We start from the raw sequence: 19,960 nt of genomic DNA, 5'->3' as shown, positions 1-19,960 counted from the left end.
CTTTTTTCAGCAATCATGCTAAACAGAGGGTTGATAGTTTTTGACTATAATATTGAGTTAATTTCCTGGAGAATTGGAGATATCATTTGAGATATATAATTTTGGAGATATAATATTTTGGCCATTTGATATTCTTTTTTATTGTGTTGGAGATATAATTTCCACAGTTTAGGCATATGGTGGTGAGAGCTATGTTTCGTTCAATTATTTTGCAGCCATCTTTGTTGCAAATAGAGACACCTTTTTGAGGAGATATGTGGCAATATTTTTTTAGTGTCAGCTGGATGCTTTGAGTGCATATTTTTTTTGGAGGTGGAGTTACATTTTTTATTATCATGCTTGGAGATATAATCTTCTTTGGAGACTTGTTTTATTCCACATGGAGTTATTGGTGAAATAGAGGTAAGTATTTTTTATTTGCCGAAACAGAGGTGAATATTTTTTGTTACTGGAGTGGTGGTTTTATTAACATGTGGTTATTGGTGAAATAACAGGGAATATGGTGGTGTGGTTATTAATTAAATTGAGGAAATATTTTTATCACCGGAGTGGTTTTATTATTAATATGGTGATATATATATGTGTGTGGATGGCATTGATCTTTGGGGGTGACCTTTTTTGTGGTTATGACTTTTTTTTCTGGGAGTTTTTTAAGCCAAGAGAAGAGTTCTGTGGTTCTTTTCTTTTTGGTTTCGTGACTAATTGGAGTTGAGTGGCATTACTGCATTGTGGTCCTATGGGGATGTTATTTTTTGGAGGCATATAATTGCCGAATTACGAATTTATCGTAGTTTTTATCCCGGATAGGTGATAATTTTTTATATAGTTGGGCAGTACAAATTTTGAACACCTAAGATATATCCTGGAGATAATTTTGTGAAATGTGCTTACTTCATGTCAGTATAGACCTTTTTTTGAGAATCATGGGTTTCTGAAGTTGTGAGTCTGACTAGGCATTTTTATGCTGCAGTTCGAGCACCTGATGTGTCCGCAGGTGGATTTTTTGCTGAAAATACTGTAATGAGTCCGGTGTGATGACTCTTTTCCTCTAGTGGTGATTGCTCAGAGTTTTTGCAATATCTGGAAATGTTGACCATAGCATTTCATGAAAGTGCACGTGTAAGAGTTTGCTTTCTGGCCGTGTCCGATAGCTTGAATAGTTGCGATGGCAAAAATTCCGTAACTATGCATATTGCATTTGTTGGGGAAAACGCGGGGATAATTATGTATATCATGCATATATTATGTGCTTTGTGATGGGGAAAGTTCACTTGTCATTATTTTTTTTTTTTCATTTTCCTACGAGAGATGTAATTGGGGATTGAGCTTTAAATAGCATTTCTTTTTGGACAGGAGATGTAATTTATCGGGGTTGTGATTTACATAAATGGGCGTTTGACATTAAGTCTCATTGTAATTAATTATGTGAGCAGTAAAGAGAATTTTTTACTGATGTCAGCGCTTGAGAGAACATTTTTGATAATTTTGGGGCTGGGCTTGTTACGTGATTTTTTTTCTTGGGCTCATTGCCTTTTTTTCTTTTTTCTTTTTTGTTATTTGTGAGAACTTTTGAGTTTGAAATGTGAGTGCAGAAGTCCGTGGAGTTACTGTGAGTTCTGGATTGTGTGTGCTGGTGTGTGAATTTGGTGATATTTTTTTTATTGTTGGAGAATTGAGTTAGAGAACTTAATATTTTTTTTTATTTGCGAGTTGTGATAAGGACTTATGATTCAGTGGTCATATTAAATGGAGTTGATTGGGAGACGTTCAGTTAGCATTTCTGAATTTTTGTGGTCATTATTTGATAGAGGTAGTATGTCTGGGGTTAGTTTTCTTTTTAGATTGACTGATGACTTGACTGACATACTTAAACACACCATAATCGTCATTCCCCGACGCTAGCAAGATGCCCACCAGCCGTGCAGAGATGTTGCTGTCGTTTGCCCAGGGTACTTACGAGAGTTTCTACGAGTCTACAGTTCTACAGCGCTTTTGGGTCTACAGAAGCCGTTAGATGTTCTCCACTGGGAGACGTTTCGTCTTCCTACAGTGTGCTACATCTGTGCAGACAGTTGCAGACAAAGAGGGATATTCAAGAATCCAAAAAGCAGAAAAAGTTTATACACCCAATTGTTTTTGGAGATGAAGCATGATAGACATTACGTTGTACTGTTTTGAGCCGGCCAATGTGTTTTTTTATATGTGAGCTGTTTTATGTGAGCTATGGCTAGGCAGGGGCTAGACAGGGTAGTGGCCGAGCTAATCTGTAAAAAGGAGGAATTTACAGATTCATCATTTTTAACTTCCCATGGAGACAGAGTCCGAGCGACAACTTAGAGAAAGCTAATAAATCTTTTCTGGGATGGTGTGACACTAAGATGCTTACTTAAGCAGGTCAATGTTCGTTCTGTGGGTATGTGAGTTTGTGAGAGATTGTTCAAGGTGCCTTTGAAAACTGGCTGTGACCAGTTATTTGGGGCGTTGACGAAGAGTGTGAATTCCTGTGTATGTGTACGAACTATGTCCATTCTTAATGGCATGGTTTAGCCAAGAACTAGGGAGACAGCTACAGGAGAAAAGGCAGAATGCTGGGATAGCTCTGCGAAAGCTATATTTGTTAAAGTGTGTGACGTTCCAGGCTGCAATGGATAAGTTATTATGATTTAGCCAACGGGATGGCCTCTTTTGATATCTTGTAAAGATGTTCTATTTCATTTAATCTTTTGACTTTGTCTTTACAATTGTGTGTGCTCACTAGTGTGTTCTCCTTTCTTTTAAACAGGCGGTTCTAGTGAGGGGGCCGAGTGTCCTAGTGAGGGGACCGAGTGTCCTAGTGAGGGACCGAGTGTCCTGTGTGGAGGGAACTATAATATTTTGGAAAAGAGATAATTGGTGTGACTAATTACTGATTAAGACATTTAAATACCGGGGGGTTGTCTGTGAGACTTGAACTATCATCATTCCATTAATTATCCTGTAAGAACCTGAATTATTCAACTAGTACTTTGCTTTGAATAAACGTATATATTTTTGTAGCTCCGACTCTAATTTGATGACCTGATGGAATGGAGAGAGAGAGAGAGAGAGAGAGAGAGAGAGGGGGGTGGTTATTACCTGTGTCTGAGAGAGAGAGAGAGAGAGGGGTTATTACCTGTGTCTGAGAGAGAAAGAGAGAGAGAGAGAGAGAGAGAGGAGGGACTGAGTGTTATCAGTTCGCCTAACACTCTGGCTAAATATATTCAAATAGTGGGGGGCGGCACGCCCTTTCTACTGTTAATAATATACATATATATATATATATATATATATATATATATATATATAATATATATATATATATATATATATACATATATATATATATATATATATATATATATATATATATATATATGTATATGTATATATAATATATATATATATATATATATATATATATATACATATACATATATATATATATTATATATATATATATATATATATTATATATATATATATATATATATCATTCAATCTATATATATATATATATATATATATATGTATTTATCTATACATGTATATATATATATATATATATATATATATATATATATATATATATATACATATATATATATATATATATATATGGACTGGTAAAATGTTCTGTAACAACAGAATTCCATCTAATAAAAGGAGCCCATAAAACACAAAATGTAGAGAGAAAAGTACTATATTTTTAGAGACTGCTGTCTCTCTCTTCAGGTATATGAATGAGAAAAGTTTACAGAAAAGGTGGTATTTATACCAAGAGATTCGTCCACAAGTAAGCCAATTTAGGCACCACCCCCGTTGATAATCTTCCTTTAATCTTCTTAAGCGTTGGTTGAATGAACACTGCGTCGACGATGTCTGATGTCCAATTCCCTTTTGAGATGTTTCATTACCTGCTTCTCTTTATTAAGGCCGATTCCATCATTTGACTCTTGTACCGGCAGTTGCTGCTATACATTACACGTGACATATTCCAGTTTATTCTATGGTTTATGTTCATTTATATGGTTGAAAATAGCCGAGTTCTGTTGTCCATACCTAACTGACCGTTTGTGTTGTATTAATCTCTGGGAAGTGATTTACCTGTAAATCCGATGTAAGATTGGTCACAGTCCTGCATGGTTATCTCATATACCCCAGAGGTCCTTTGGGCGATGTCTTTTGTTGGACGTTAATCAGGATTTGGCTAAGGTATTTGGGTAGGTAAATGCAAAAGGGTTGATTTCCCAAGGGTGTGAGTTACTCTCTTAATCGTCTCCAGGTGGGGAATTTTTATTTTATTGTTGGGTGTGTCTCTGGTCTTGTCTTTAGGGGGTCGGTAGAAAATTACGTTTGCTTTTGAATTGCTTTCTCTTTAATTATATGGTCAGGATACTTTAAAGATGAAAGTTGCTTGCGAATTAGTTCAAATTCTTTTCCAGGAAATCTGGGGAACAAATTCGTAAGGCTCTAAGAATAGCTTGGCTAGCTACACCTATCTTGATAGTATTGTCATGATAGCTAAAGTAGTGAATATATGAAAAGTGAGAACGTTGGTTTTCTGTATATGGTAAATTTGTATTCTGTCGTGTCTCTGATTATTAAAACATCAAGAAAAGGAATTTTGTTGTCTGTTTCCCATTCAACTTTAAATTGATGCTGGGCACTAATGCGTTTAATTTTGAGAGAATTCATTAAAAATTACCAAACACTTATTATCCCAAAATGTTAGTATGTCATCCACGTATCTCATCCACAGCATGTTTTGGGGTTTTATTGTATTTATTACTGTAGTTTCAAAGTATTCCATGTACAGATTGGCTAAAATAGGGACTTAAAGGACTACCCATACTACACCCGAATTTTTGCTTGTAGAATGATTCCCCGAATGAAAATACGTTATTAGATCGCACATAATTCAACTAACTTTATTATTTTGTCAAGTGCCAAAGGGAAATGATCTGAATAGGGGGATAATTTTTTCCCTTACAAAAACTGAAGAACGTCCTGTACTGGTACTTTTTGTGATAGGGAGTCTACGTCAAGCTTAAAAGTTTATGTTTGTGAAGTGGTATATGTGCTTCTCTGAATTTGTGACAAAAGTCTTCCGAATGTTTGATGTGACTGGAGAAAAAGTGCCTAAAAAGGAGAAAGGAGGCCAGCTAACCATTTAGAAATTTTGTAATTGAAAGCTCCGGCGCATGAAACGATGGGTCTGAATGGAAGATTGTCTTTGTGAGTTTTGGGAAGACCATGAAAGTAGGGTAATTTAGGATTAATTACTTTAAATTTCTCTAATAGTTCAATACTCTTTTTGTCTTGGCAATTAATCTTACTTTCCGAAAAAATTCTGTGGGAACGTTCTGGAGGGGATTTTTCGTCAGTTTTCGTAAGTATTTGTGTCGCTAAGGAGCTGGTTGATTTTGTCGATGGTGAAAGTCCTTTGTCCATTATTACAATTTTGCCGTCTTTGTCAGATCTACTTATTATAACATCTAACTTTTTTAGCGAGTGGATGGCTATCATGAATCTGCGGGGAACAGGATATTTCTTATGAAGGTCAGTTAAAGCATTTAGTAACACTCCTTTTAAACATATCTCTTCACGGCTGTAGTTTTTATCAGATATGAATTTATCAAAAGCCACTATGAAGTCTAGGTTGTTTTTGCGGTCTGGCATAAGGGCAAAGGATAAGCCTAAATTTAAAACTAAATGTTGATTTACAGTAAGGGGGGTGTTGGATAAGTTTAAAACTTTGTCTTGTTGTTCAAGATTATTTCATGCGCTATTATCTATTAGGTTATTTAACTTGCGTAAAAGTCTGTTGGAATGAGTCACGCTATTATAGGCAGCAATGTCACTTGGAATAGAGAGAGGTTTGTTTGTTTTGCCTTGATGCTCGAGTTACACGTTTACCAAATGAATAATGAGGAAATAACCTCATTACAGGTTTTGGTGGCAGGCGGTGAAAAAGGGGTATAAAAGTTTTTTTTATGCCTGGGAACGCCAATGATGAGATAGGTGACCAGTTAGAAAATAAAGGGGTTATGGCTTAGCGATAGTTTCCGAACGACAAAGCCTTTGTGGGATTGTGGAAAATCGTTGAACTGTTATTTTTCAGTTACTTAGTGAGAAAAAATGAGAAATATCTATCCGTTAACTGTGCAAAGGGGAGGGGAAGGCTTTTTATAGGGTCAGCATTTTGCCCAGAGCGAGACGCTGCTTCAAGGAGCGGGGAACAGTCAGTTGGTACTAAGATGTTTGTGAAGTGTGATTCCCGAGACAATCGTGTGTGTATCACTGCCGTGCATTACGCGAATTCAGTTCTTTTTGTTCCCATTATGGAGTGGTGAGTGTTAAAGAGTGTTGTGCATGTTTTTTTTAAGTATTTCAGGGTTATGGGACTGGTTCAAGAGGTCAAAAAAAAAAAAATAATAATTTCTTTCCCCATAGTAGCAAAGTGACGTGTTTTCTTTATTTGCGCGTGTTTATAATAGACGCACTCGTCTTTGTTTAAAACAATAAGGTGTATGAAGATGTTTTTTTCATGCATGTGAACTGTGCTTGGATAGCATATTTAGCTTGGAGACAGAGCGGCCACACAATTTTACGGGCTCAGCCCATTTCTGCTAACCGGCGCAGAGGGGCGCATTGCATGGGGAGGGTACTGGTATATACCTCAGGGAGGTCCTCAGACACTGTCCGAGGGGAGGGGACTACTGGCCTCCCTAAGAGGGGATTGCGGGGAGATGGGTACTAGTGTATGCCTCGGGGGAGTGTTCTACCGCTTGACTGAGGGGGTGTTCTAACGGGAGGGTGAAACTTTTTTTTTCTCAGTGTGGGTGAACCCCTCCCTTCTTTTTTTTTTCTTTGTCGGGCTGTTGAAGACAAGTCTGGCCTTGACAATGAATACTAAGACATCAGCTGATTGATTAGTTGATGAAGTGAAACGCCCGTAGAGTCTTTTTTTTAGAAAAGAGATTTTTTTCTCTCTCTCTTGGATGATGAGAAAAGGAAATAAAAAGAGAATTGAAATGCATTGTATGGGTGTATGTTTTCCTTATTCTTTGGAAGACAAATATATTGGGGAGACACAGATTATTATTATTTTTTTGTTGTTGTGTTGGAGGGATTACTTTAAAAATGGTGCCGAATGGTGATGCCCGATGCCGTGAATGGTGTTGCATCTAGAGAAATTGTATGTCATGAGGTTCAGCATTACCGTTGTATGCAATTTGAATTTCACCCTTACTTGAGATCTTTGCAAGAGAATTGTTACTATGGAGAATTATTATTATTAATAATAATTATTATACTTGAGATGTGTCACGGGAGGGTTGCTTAAGTATAATTATCATTACGGGAGACTTGTTTTACGAGAGATTTGAGATATTTCATGGGAGATTATTTTATAATTGTTACAGATAATTATTCATGGAGAATTAATACAATGAATTAATGGGGAGAAGTCTTGTCTTAATTATTTGTTGAGTTTTTGTGACTTTGGAGAATATTTCAGTCATTCATGAGGGATGAGTTTTGCTGAATCTTGATGAATCTGGCTGAATCTTGGTGAGTTGTGCTGAATCTTGCTGAACTTTTGCTGAACTTTGTGCTGAATCCTTGGAGAATGGATAAGCATTAACATTGGTGATATTTTTTTTTATACTGATACTGGTGATTTTGATGATAGCAATTTTTTGGTGATTTTGTGATAGTGATATTTCTGACTGAGTTTTTTTTTTATGTATACTAATACGTGGGCGTTTTAATGCTATCAAGGGAGGTGAAATCTTTTTTGAATTTGGGAGGAACTAACAACACATTATTTTGGTTTTTTTCCTTTTTTTATGAGTTCAGCAGATAATTTGCTTGACATCTAGTGAGTTACGAGTGATAGTTAACAATACAGTTGATTTTTCTTTTCTCCTTTTTTGGAAGTTAGCCATCGCTGACACAAGTTTTTTTCATCATGGGTGAATTTGAATTCATTTTTTCTCTCCAGTTGGTGTGAATATTTTTTTTAATGTCTCAGTTGTGACTTAGAGTCATTGTTCGGGAACGTGTTTGTGTTTCAGCTATTTGATGCTGCAGAGAAATTTACGGGAGAATTTTTTGCATGTTTTGAATGCATACGCAATGACACTACATTTTTTTCTCTGGATATTTGTGTTCCAGAAATTATGAGTTTTCTTGCACAATATATTTGTTGTATTTGTGACAACTTTGTGAGAGATAGGAAACTTGGTTAAGTTTTCTAGTGGCCTATGTTGTAGTGCATATGGAGAAGTCTTGGCTAAGACACTTTGAATTTGGAGTTTTTATTATAATGAGTTGTGGCACATTGGTGATTTTTTCTAGAATTTTCTAGACAGTTTTATTTGCCGAGTTTTTGCCCTTTTTTAGCAACTATGCTAAATGGAAAGAGTTTTATAGTGTTGACTATAACATTGAGTTATTCCCTGGAGAATTGAGATATATTGTTTGGAGTTATAATTGGAGGTATATATTATTTTGGAGTTATAATTTAAGATATAATATATTGGAGGTATATTTTTGGCCAATTTTGATATTTGCCAATGGTGATGAGAGCTATGTTTAGTTCAAATATTTTGCAGCCATCTTTGTTGCAAATGGAGACACATTTTTGAGAAGATATATGGGGCAATATTTGTGAGTGTGTGAGCTAGATGCTTTGAGTGCACATTTTTTTGGAGATAGGATTTCATTTTTTTGATATTCCTTTTTGGAGATATATTTTTTGGAGCCTTGTTTTATTCCACATGAAGTTATTGGGGAAATAGAGGTAAATATTTTTTATTTGCCGAAATAGAGGTGATTATTCTCTATTCCTGGAGTGGTGGTTTTTTTTATTAACATATGGCTATCAGAGAAATAAGAGTGAATAATATGTGGATGTGGTTATTTACCAAAAGGAGGAAATATTTTTTTTCACCGGAGTGGTGTTATTATTAATATGGTGTCACATATTTATGTATGGAGTTGGAATTAATCTTTGGCGGGTGACCCTTTTTTATTGTGGTTATGGAGTTTATTTTTTCGAGCCAAGAGAAGATTTCTGTGGTTCTTTCTCTTTGGTTTCGTGACTATTTAGAGGCGAGTGGCATTACTGCATTACGATTCTTATGGAGATGTGTGCATTTTTTTATGTTCACAAGTGTGTTATTTTTGGAGGCATATAATTGGGCAATGTCATGGTGAGAGAATAAGTCTTTGAGACAAATTTTTGAATACATTAGTCATATCCTGGAGTTAATTTTGTGAAATGTGTCAGCTAGACCTTTTTCTATAGAATCATGAGTTTTCCAAACTTGTGTGTCTGACTGGACATTTTTTGTGCCGCAGTTTGAGCACACGTCCGCAGGCGGATTTTCTGCTGACAAGTGATGTGATGAGCCGTGTGCCGACTCTTTTCCTCTGATGACGATTGCTCAGAATTTTAGCAATATCTGGAAATGTTGACAATAGCATTTCACGAAAGTGCATGGGTAAGAGTTTGCTTTCTGGACATGTCCAGTCGATGAAAAGTTGCGGTGTCGAGAAATTCCGTAACTTTACATGGAGCATTTCTTGGGAAAAAACGTGGGGGGGTTATGCATATTATACATGTACTATGTATTTTGTGATTGGGGGAAACCTACTTGTGGTTATCTTTATTTTTTTTTATTCCTTTTCCTATGGGAGATGTAATTGGGGATTGAGCTTAAATAGCATTTCTTTTTAGACAGGAGATGTAATTTACCGGGAGATGTAATTTTTCGGGGGTTGTTGTTTATGTAAATGGGAGTTTGACATTAAGTCTTATTGTCATTAATTGTATGAGCAGTAAAGGGATTTTTGCTGTTAAACATTGGAGATTTTTACTGATTTTGTGGGTTGTTCAGATGTCAGAGCTTGAGAGAACATTTTTTGGGTCTGGGTGTGTTACGTGATTTTTTTTTTTCCTTAGGCTCATTACGATTTTTTTTTCTTTTCTTTTTTCTTATGATAACATTCGAGTTTGAAATGTGAGTGCAGAAGTCCGTGGAGTTGCTGTGATTTCTGGATTGTGTGTGTGCTGATGTGTGAGTTTGGAGAATTGAGTTGGAGAACTTGATGTTTTTTTTCTTTGGGAGTTATGATAATGACTTATGATTTAGTAGTCATATTAAAGGGAGTTAATTGGAGACTTTAAGTTAGTATTTCTGACTTTTTGAGATCATTGTTTGATAGAAGTAGTATGTCTGGGCTTAATACTTTTTCGATTGACCAGTGACTTGACTGACATACTAACACACCAAAAAGTCGTTTCCCAAAGCTAGCAAGACGTCCACCAGCCGTGCAGAGAGTGTTGCTGTCGTGTTGTCCAGGGTGATTACAATAGTTTCCACGATGGTGATTACGAGAGTCTTCAAGTTCAACTGCGCTTTTGGGGATCTGCAGAAGTCGTTAGAAGTCTTCTACAATGAGGGAGGCATTCCGTCTTCCTACAGCTTCCTACAGTTAGCTACTGTCTGTGCAGCAAGTTGCAGACAAGCAAAGAGGGATATTCAAGAATCCGAAGAGAGAAAATTCTAGTGTTATTTGGAGATAAAAGCGTAACAGACTTTATTTTATAATGCCAGAGACGTGCAGTTTTTACTTATATTTTATTTTAAGCCGGCCAATGTGTTTTATATTACATAAGCTAGTTTGTTGACAATTTTGCTAGGCGGGGGCTAGCATTGGTTAGGTGGCCGAGCGGTGAAAGGCCTAGGGTTTTTGATTATTAATATATTGCCAATATGTTCGCTGTGACCTATGGAATGGGAAGAACAGTGGAGAAGCAACGACCCGAGAGAAGCTGAACAATGAGTTTCTATGGATGGCGTGAGATAAAACTGCATAGTAAGACAAGTCAATGTACGATAGTTTATTAACTCTTCTCAAAGTGCCTTTGTGAAACTGGATGCAGCTAGTATTGTGAGGCACTGACGAAGTGTGCGTTCATATGTGCGTGTGCGCCTCTTCTATTGAAAATGTTGGATACCCAAGTCTATGGGGGATTTTTGATAGAGGCGTCTTTGGAAGGAAAGCAGGATGCCGTGGTGCTCTCCGAAGTGGTTTTTTATTAAGTGTGCGAAATAGTCCGGCTGCTTGGGTGAGTTTGAACTGTTTAGCCAAAGAGTGGCTTGTTATCTATTTGACATTTTTATAATGATATCCAATCTTTAATCTCTGATTGTTAAACTTGTGTGTGTACTTATGGGATGTGTTCTGTGTCTTTGAAACAGACGGTTCTAGCAGAACCAGCATGGGGGACCGAGAGGGAGTCCCGATAGCTAATAGACTTTTTGGTGACTGAATACTGTCAGACATTTTACTGTTGGGGGTTTTTTAAGTTAGTCAGTAAGACTTGGATCATTATCTTTGTTACTTAATAAATGTTTATTTTATGATGCAACTCTCTCATTTTGACTACCTGTTAGAGTGAAGAGAGAGAGAGAGAGAGAGAGAGAGAGAGAGAGAGAGAGAGAGAGAGAGAGAGGTATCGCTTAGAGAGAGAGAGAGAGAGAAAGAGAAGGTCGCGAGCCGCTAGTCACTTGGAATAGAGAGAGGTTTGTTCGTTTTGCCTTGACGCTCGAGTTACACGTTTACCAAATGAATAATGAGGAAATAACCTCATTACATATATATATATAATATATATATATATATATATATATATATATATATATATATAAATATAATTATGTATTCATATATATATATATATATATATATATATACATATATATATATATATATATATATATATACATATATGTGTCTATATATATATATACATATATATGAGCTGATTGATCTAACCTTCCACAATTAGAAGGATTAGTGAAATGCTGTCGTTGTTAAATCGTCGGCCATTTTAGCTAAAATCAGTTTCATGCCCTCAACACGTAAATATGCAAAATTTAACTCAGTCATTCTCGAGAAGAAACATTAATAAAAAAATATCGATGTTATTTCATCATGGCCTTATATTTTTTCCTTTTTTTCAAAAATCAATTTTATGCGCAGTACCATAAATATTTTGCACGCTCTTTCTCAAATAGAAAGGTTAAAAAATCACCGTTAATTTCATCACTGCCTGTTTTAGCAAAAGTCAGTTGTAAGTCATTGATAATAAGACATAAAAGAAATTACCCACGAGAAAAAAAACGTTCAATACAAAAATAACCGTTTATTTGATCACTAGGCTTTTTTTCAATGAGTGTAAGTTATATGAACAGTGTAACATAACTTTTAAAGACTTACCCAATCATTCGTGAGAAGAAAGGTTAATGGAAATTACTTATCTCATCATTTTCTTTATTGTACATCGAAATTTACTTTTAGGCCGCTATCGAAATGTATAAAACTGATCACATTTTTCACAAGGAGAAAAGTTAGGATATATTTTATCATTATTTATCTTTATCAAAAGTCAAATTAAATGTTCCTTAACACGTAAATGAAAAAAAACTGGTCCACTCCTAGCTAGCATAGAAGTTTAAAAAAAAAAAAAAGTCCAATTAAATGCTCCTCACACGAAAATAAGATTTGAAAAATTGGTGCAGTCTCTGAAATGAAGTTAAAAAAAAAGTCCAATTAAATTCCCCTAACACGTAAATAAAAAATGAACTGTTCTAGTCTCTGGCTAGAAGTTAAAAAAAAAGAAAGCAAAATTAAATGCTCCTAACACTCAAATGAAAAACAAAACTGGTCCAGTCTCTGACCAAAAGAGAAGTTAAAGAATAAAAGACAGAAAAAATAAATATGCATATATAAACAGCTGACAGCACGTGCCATCGTTCAGATGCAACGCCAGAGTGATAAGATCAGCTCTCTGAGGAAACGGAATGACACCTCTCGCCTGGCATCATCCAAGTGGTAAATGGAAGTTTGGATGTTTCCAAGTATTTCGTTTAAGTGGCAAATAGTAGCTTTGCTGTTTCCAAGTATACTCATTCGACAACGGGTCTCTTTCTCAGGAGGAGAAGTTGGAAGACTAGCCCTTACTTATTGGATTAAGGAGGGTAGTGCTTGCTCGTCCAAATAAGAATAGGCTAAAATTGGGGGCCTTTTTTCAGTTTGTTTATTTTTCGTGGCTGGTTATTTTTTGTAGCTATTTATTCTTTGTGTCTATTCATTTTTTTTGTAATTATTTATTCTTAGTGGCAGCTATTTATTCTTTGTGGCTATTCATTTTTGTAGCTATTTATTCTTTGTGGCTATATATTTTTGTAGCTATTTATTCTTTGCGGTTATTCATTTTTGTAGCTATGTATTCTTTGTGGTTATTCATTTTTGTAGCTATTTATTCATTGCAGCTATTTATTTTAGCAGCTATTTATTTTGTGGCTATTCTTTTTCGTGGCTATTTATTCTTTGTGGTTCTTCATTTTTGTGGCTATTTATTCTTTGTGACTATTCATTTTTTTACCTATTTATTCTTTGTGGTTATTCATTATTTGCAGCTATTTATTCTTTATGGCTATATTATTCTTTATACCAATTTATTTTATGTAGCTGTTCGTCAATTATCAGTTACTTATATTTTATAAGTATTTTTTTTTCACTTATTTTTTTATCTATCATCGACGAAAACTAGTCTCTTGCCCAATTATTTACATTCTTTAATTATCTTTCTTGTTGTTTTTCAATTTATTTTTTTGTAACTATTATTGACGAAATTTATTCGGTTCCTCAATTATTTATATTCCAATATTTGGTAATAATATTCTTTGGAAGCTTGAATTTCAAGTCAATGACCCCCTGTGATGGGCTTGTTCCAAATGAGTAAGGTTCATCTTCTAAATAATAATAATAATAATAATAATAATAATAATAATAATAATAATAATAATAATAATAATAATAATAATTCAAAGGAAACTCATAATCACATCAAGTCAATAAAATGAGAAAGTAAATCCACAGTAGTAAGCCCGTTTGATTTTGTTTTGTTATTTAAGATATATATATTTTAAATAACAAAATGAAACGGGCATACTACTGTGGGGTGACTTTCCCATTTTATTGACTCATGTGATTATGAGTTTTATTATTATTATCATTATTATTTTATTTTCTAGAAAATGAACCTTACTCATATGGAACTTAAGTTGAACGAACACACGAACTCGTAAACACACATCTATGCAATGACAGAACACTCGAGAAACACCGCAAGAGTGTAATTATTTACCCTTGCGTGCGAGAGAAGCAAAGACTTCGTTGGAAGAAGAAGAAGAAGACGAAGACGAAGACAGAACTGGAGCCACACTAGCTTCGGGGAATCCACCCGGTCTTCGGGAGCCAAAGAACTCTAGGGGGGCCACCACCCGACCCAACGTTGCCTTGCGGGTTGGGATACGGGTGGAAGTTAAGTACCATTCTTACTTTCAATTACCCCGGAGCTTTTACTTGTCCCTGGACGCCCACGTAATCGCTAGGGGCGTCACTCACGCGCTAATTGATATACCGATCAATCTAGCGAGAAATGATGTGTTGGGGGGGAGGAGGAGGGCCTCTTTCACCCGCCTATGCCATTTTTTCTTACTCTCACTGGCGTGTTGTTATTGATGGGAGGGAGGAGGTAGTCTTTCGCTTCTTCTGCTTCTTCTTCCTCTTCTTCTTCTTCTTCTTTCTTCTTTCAGTCACGCAATCGGCCACTTACCGGAATGCTAACGACGGACAACGAATTAAGTAGACAATGGGTCTGCTGCTGGGCTGCTCAAATATTCACTGAGGATGGGCGCATGTCAGTACTCCGTATGTATACAGCATTATGCATGTAAATGTCTATATCGGGCTGCTCAATTATACACATTAATGTGCATAATAACAGACGAATGTAACCGTTTTTATGTATGCATGTTTATATGTATGGGTGGATGTATGTGTGTTATGTATAATTATTCACAATATTCATACAGGTATAGGTTTTATAAGCAAACTGATTGAAAAGTAAGTAATGACAATTTGTAACCGGCCTAACCAGAAATAATAATGATATAATGATAGTGATGATGATGATAATGATGATGATGATGATAATTATTATTATTATTATTATTATTATTATTATCATTATAATTATTATTATTATTATTAACAAAAATACTCATTGTACCATGAGTCTCGAAATGGAATTACAAATGCAGTTATCTATTTCTAAAATATATATATGTACCCATACGCAACTGTGGATTTGTCTCTCCATTATTATTATTATTATTATTATTATTATTATTATTATTAGGGAAGAACTCTCTATCACGAGAGTATATATAATGTTCTAAAGGGTCCACAATAATACAAAGTGTAAAAAGTCCGTGTATAATTTTGAAGACTTTACAGATTTTTTTTTTTTTTCTTAAAGATAATTTTAGCCTCGTTCCAGTTGGGTCTATGATCATTCGTGAATGCATGTGCTACTATTGCGCTGTTTTGTGATTGTAGTTCATAAGCTCGCTTATGTTCGCCCAAACGTATATCTAATCCCCGTCCACTTTCACCAAAATATTTACTATTACAATCCATACACGGTAGTTCGTAAACGCCTGGGACTATGGGATTTTTATCATTGTTATTGTTTCTTACGAGGGAACGTCTTATTGTATTTTCATGTTTGAACACAATTTTAGTTTCCTTCTGACTTTTGTTGATATGTCCACTTATATTCTTTACTTCTGGATTAAAGGGAAGGGACAAATATCTTTTTGGTTTTTCCTTGGTATTATCTCTCAGTCCATAGAATGACTTCCTCGCTCGCGAAATTGTTTTCTCGATGAAGTGAGGGGGATATCTGAGACTTCTAAAAGTAGCCGTGATGTGTTTAAGTTCACCGCCTATATATATTCGGAGTCGCAAATTCTGAATGCGCGTAAAGCAAAATTTATAATAACGTTACTTTTTATTTCTTTTGAGTGAAAAGAATAAAAGTGGACATAACTCTCGGAATTCGTAGATTGCCGGTAAACTGAAAATTTGTACCTCTGGCTATTACAGTCCCTGTACACTAAAACATCTAAAAACGGTAATTTAGAATCCACTTCTACTTCTGTTGTGAACTTAATTGATGGTAAAATGCTATTTGCTATTTCTACTAGTTTCTTTAGCTTTTCATCGGTACCTTTAAAAATGATAAAAATGTCATCCACATATCTCACCCATAAAACTGGTTTCGTTTCTTCATCACACCTGTTTAAAATTTCTTTTTCCACAAACTCCATGCAAATGTTAGCGAGGACAGGAGACAGAGGAGAACCCATGGCTACACCTTCTTTTTGAGCAAATCCCTGATTATTGAACTGGAATACAGTGGACGAGACACATAATCTGATAAGGGAGAAAAACTGCTCCGCGGGAATGGGGAAAGTCACATTACCTTGATCATGTTCTTCCTGTAACTTTGTGATCACATAATCTAATGGAACGTTGGTAAATAATGCCGTAACATCTAAACTCGCCATCCTCCCTTCTACCCAATTACTATCTTTGACCCGCTGTATAAACTGGAATGAATGCTGTAAATGAGCACTTGAGAACGTTCCAAGAAACTGACTTAGAACCTGAGCCAACCACTCTGCTAATGTGTTTTGCGGTGAACCACAAGCAGCAATAATAGACTTTTTACACTCTGTATTATTGTGGATCCTTTAGAACATTATTATTATTATTTTTTTTTTTTCTTCCTCTATCACAGTCCTCCAATTCGACTGGGTGGTATTTATAGTGTGGGGTTCCGGGTTGCATCCTGCCTCCTTAGGAGTCCATCACTTTTCTTACTATGTGTGCCGTTTCTAGGATCACACTCTTCTGCATGAGTCCTGGTGCTACTTCAGCCTCTAGTTTTTCTAGATTCCTTTTCAGGGATCTTGGGATCGTGCCTAGTGCTCCTATGATTATGGGTACGATTTCCACTGGCATATCCCATATCCTTCTTATTTCTATTTTCAGATCTTGATACTTATCCATTTTTTCCCTCTCTTTCTCTTCAACTCTGGTGTCCCATGGTATTGCGACATCAATGAGTGATACTTTCTTCTTGATTTTGTCAATCAACGTCACGTCTGGTCTGTTTGCACGTATCACCCTATCCGTTCTGATACCATAGTCCCAGAGGATCTTTGCCTGATCGTTTTCTATCACTCCTTCAGGTTGGTGTTCGTACCACTTATTATTATTATTATTATTATTTAGGGTTCAACTTCTGAACAATAGCAATAATAAAAAAAAAGTCCCCCAGTGTAAATCAAAGAAAACTACAGCGCGTTTGTGAATCTTGAGTGATTGGCCCAGAAGTACTACTGCATGTGCAGTCTCTCAGAGAACCTCGATTGATTCTGCAAGTAAAACTACAATCCCCTCTGAGAATCTCGGGTGATTGTTATAGCGATAACCATAATCCTCATTCCGTGTCCCTACCAGCCAAAACCGCCTCGATACAATACTCGGAGGGGACTGGAGCAAGTCGTAAGGAGGTGGAGGATGAGAAGGTAATTGGAGACGAGACGACAGTAGTTTGTGGTGGGCAAACAAGGCGGTAATTGGTTCAATGGGCAAACATTCCTCGCCGGGAATCCAAGCTTAGTCAAGCTTGATCCTTTCAGCTTAAAGGGGAGGAGCGCTGTGGGACTAGCAGCGCTATGGAGGTGGATTCGGTCCGGAGCAATAATGGAGATTAGAAATCTAGGAGATATTATGTAGAATGTTGCATTTGCAATACTTCAACGAATAAAAAAATTCGACAAAGGTTTTCTATACAACCTCTACATCGTACTATAATCAGCGACACAGAAAACAGATCTATCTTACGTTGGTCTCGGTATAATAATGCTTTATAAGCCGCGCCCCATGTAACTCTAACCATCGCCCGGTTGTGGCCTCTCCTATATCGGTACCAGACGCAAGATCATGGCTAACTTAAACCTTGAATAAAAATCAAAACTACTGATGCCAGAAGTCTGCAATTTGGTACGTTTGATGATTGGAGGGTGGATGATCAACATACCAATTTGCAGCCCTCTAGCCTCAGTAGTTTTTAAGAAATGAGGATGGACGGGAAAACTAAAATATTAAAATAACCCCATTATTATTTTTTTTCTAATATTAATAAAAGGACGTGTTCCAACAGGCGATCTTGAAATAAGTAAGAATTATAGTCCATAAATGAAGGAAAACATCCCCCTTAGTAAATATATTCTTGACTAGAAAAAAATGGGCAATGAAATGACGTCATTATTTATTTCCCACGAAACACAAAATAAAACGTTACGAAACTGACGCCGACATCATGACGCGAGAAATAATCCGGATAATCAGATTTCCTCTCCGGGAAAAAAAAAAAAAAAGATAAATGTTTTATCACCAGACGGTCAAGCACAAAAGACCTTTAATTACGGCCGGAATGGATAATTATCGAGATTGCATCTGCGCATAATGAGAAATAGTAAAAGGGGACAAAAAAAATATATCATTAATTTTCAGGCATTTTCATGATACAGTGACGTCTGTCTATTCAAGCCTGGTGGACGCAGGAGGCGGGAGGGGGCGGGGCATTTTACGTGAACGATTTCGATGTTCTTTATGTTCGATCAAATGTCATTTCAGAGGAGGAGGAGGTTCCAGATCGGGTGCGAAGTACTCTCTCTCTCTCTCTCTCTCTCTCTCTCTCTCTCTCTTCTCTCTCTGTTTGTACGTGTTTGTGTGTGTGTGTAATGTGGACTTACATATTCAATAATACAATAGTGTTGGTATGGTTACAGTTGAATAAGATCTTAAATACACTCATGCGTCTGGATTTGTCTAGGGAAAGATCCTTTATCTATATATATATATATATATATATATATATATATATATATATATATATATATATATATATATATATATATATATTTCTGGCCTCTCATTTGGGAGGACGGGGTTTGATCCCGATATGAGTCAGAAGTTTATTTCTGTGAAACACGAGTTATTGTGTTGATTATATTTAATATATATATAATATATATATATATATATATATATATATATATTAATATATATAGATATACCAGATATATATATAATAATATATATATATATATATATATATATATAGATATACATATAATAATATATATAATATATATCTATATATCTATATATATATAGATATATATATATATATATGTATATCTATATATATATATATATATATATATATATAGTATGCATAAAGCTACAAATTTCGTTAATGGCTGAGTTGGTAACACCACTGAAGTTCTGATTTCTCCCCTGCGCGCTGGTTCGAATCCACGAGAGGACGAATTAATTATCAACTAAAAAATTCCTCTGCGGTTAACATATTTGAAAGTATATTAATTCCGAGGTAGAACGAATTGGATACTAAAGGACATTTGTAGCGCAATGCATATATATATATATATATATATATATATATAGAGTAGGAAAGTCTTCAGGGATGAGGTCGCAAGGCCCGCACCCTCTTCTTAACCCCAGGCTCACCTGGGTGGTGAGCAGCAGTCAGGGGACAAAAGCACTGAACTTGTGAATAGATAGATAAACAGATACCAATCCATTATGCAAAGCATAATCAATTTTGTGGCACTTATCGTTTTTGTATTGCTTAATCAGGCATTCCAAAGATACTATTTCCCTTTGCCATGCATTGCTCAGTTATGCATTTCCGTGTATCCTTGAGTATCTTACAGAAAATCTTTATAGTTATATCCCTTTATCATGCATCATCTTACCATGCACAGGATAACCATTCATCTCTTTGTTATGCATCGTTCATTCATGTAAATTCTCTAACATGTGTCTCTTTGTCATGCATTGCTAAATGTGTATCTCTTTCTACTCAAAATTTCTTGATCTAACGTCCCTCCAAATCAGCTGAAAAGAACTACTCTGT

The sequence above is a fragment of the Macrobrachium nipponense genome, chromosome 37 (assembly GCF_015104395.2).
Source record: "Macrobrachium nipponense isolate FS-2020 chromosome 37, ASM1510439v2, whole genome shotgun sequence".
Taxonomy (NCBI): Eukaryota; Metazoa; Arthropoda; class Malacostraca; order Decapoda; family Palaemonidae; genus Macrobrachium; species Macrobrachium nipponense.
This window is presented reverse-complemented; position numbering follows the sequence as displayed.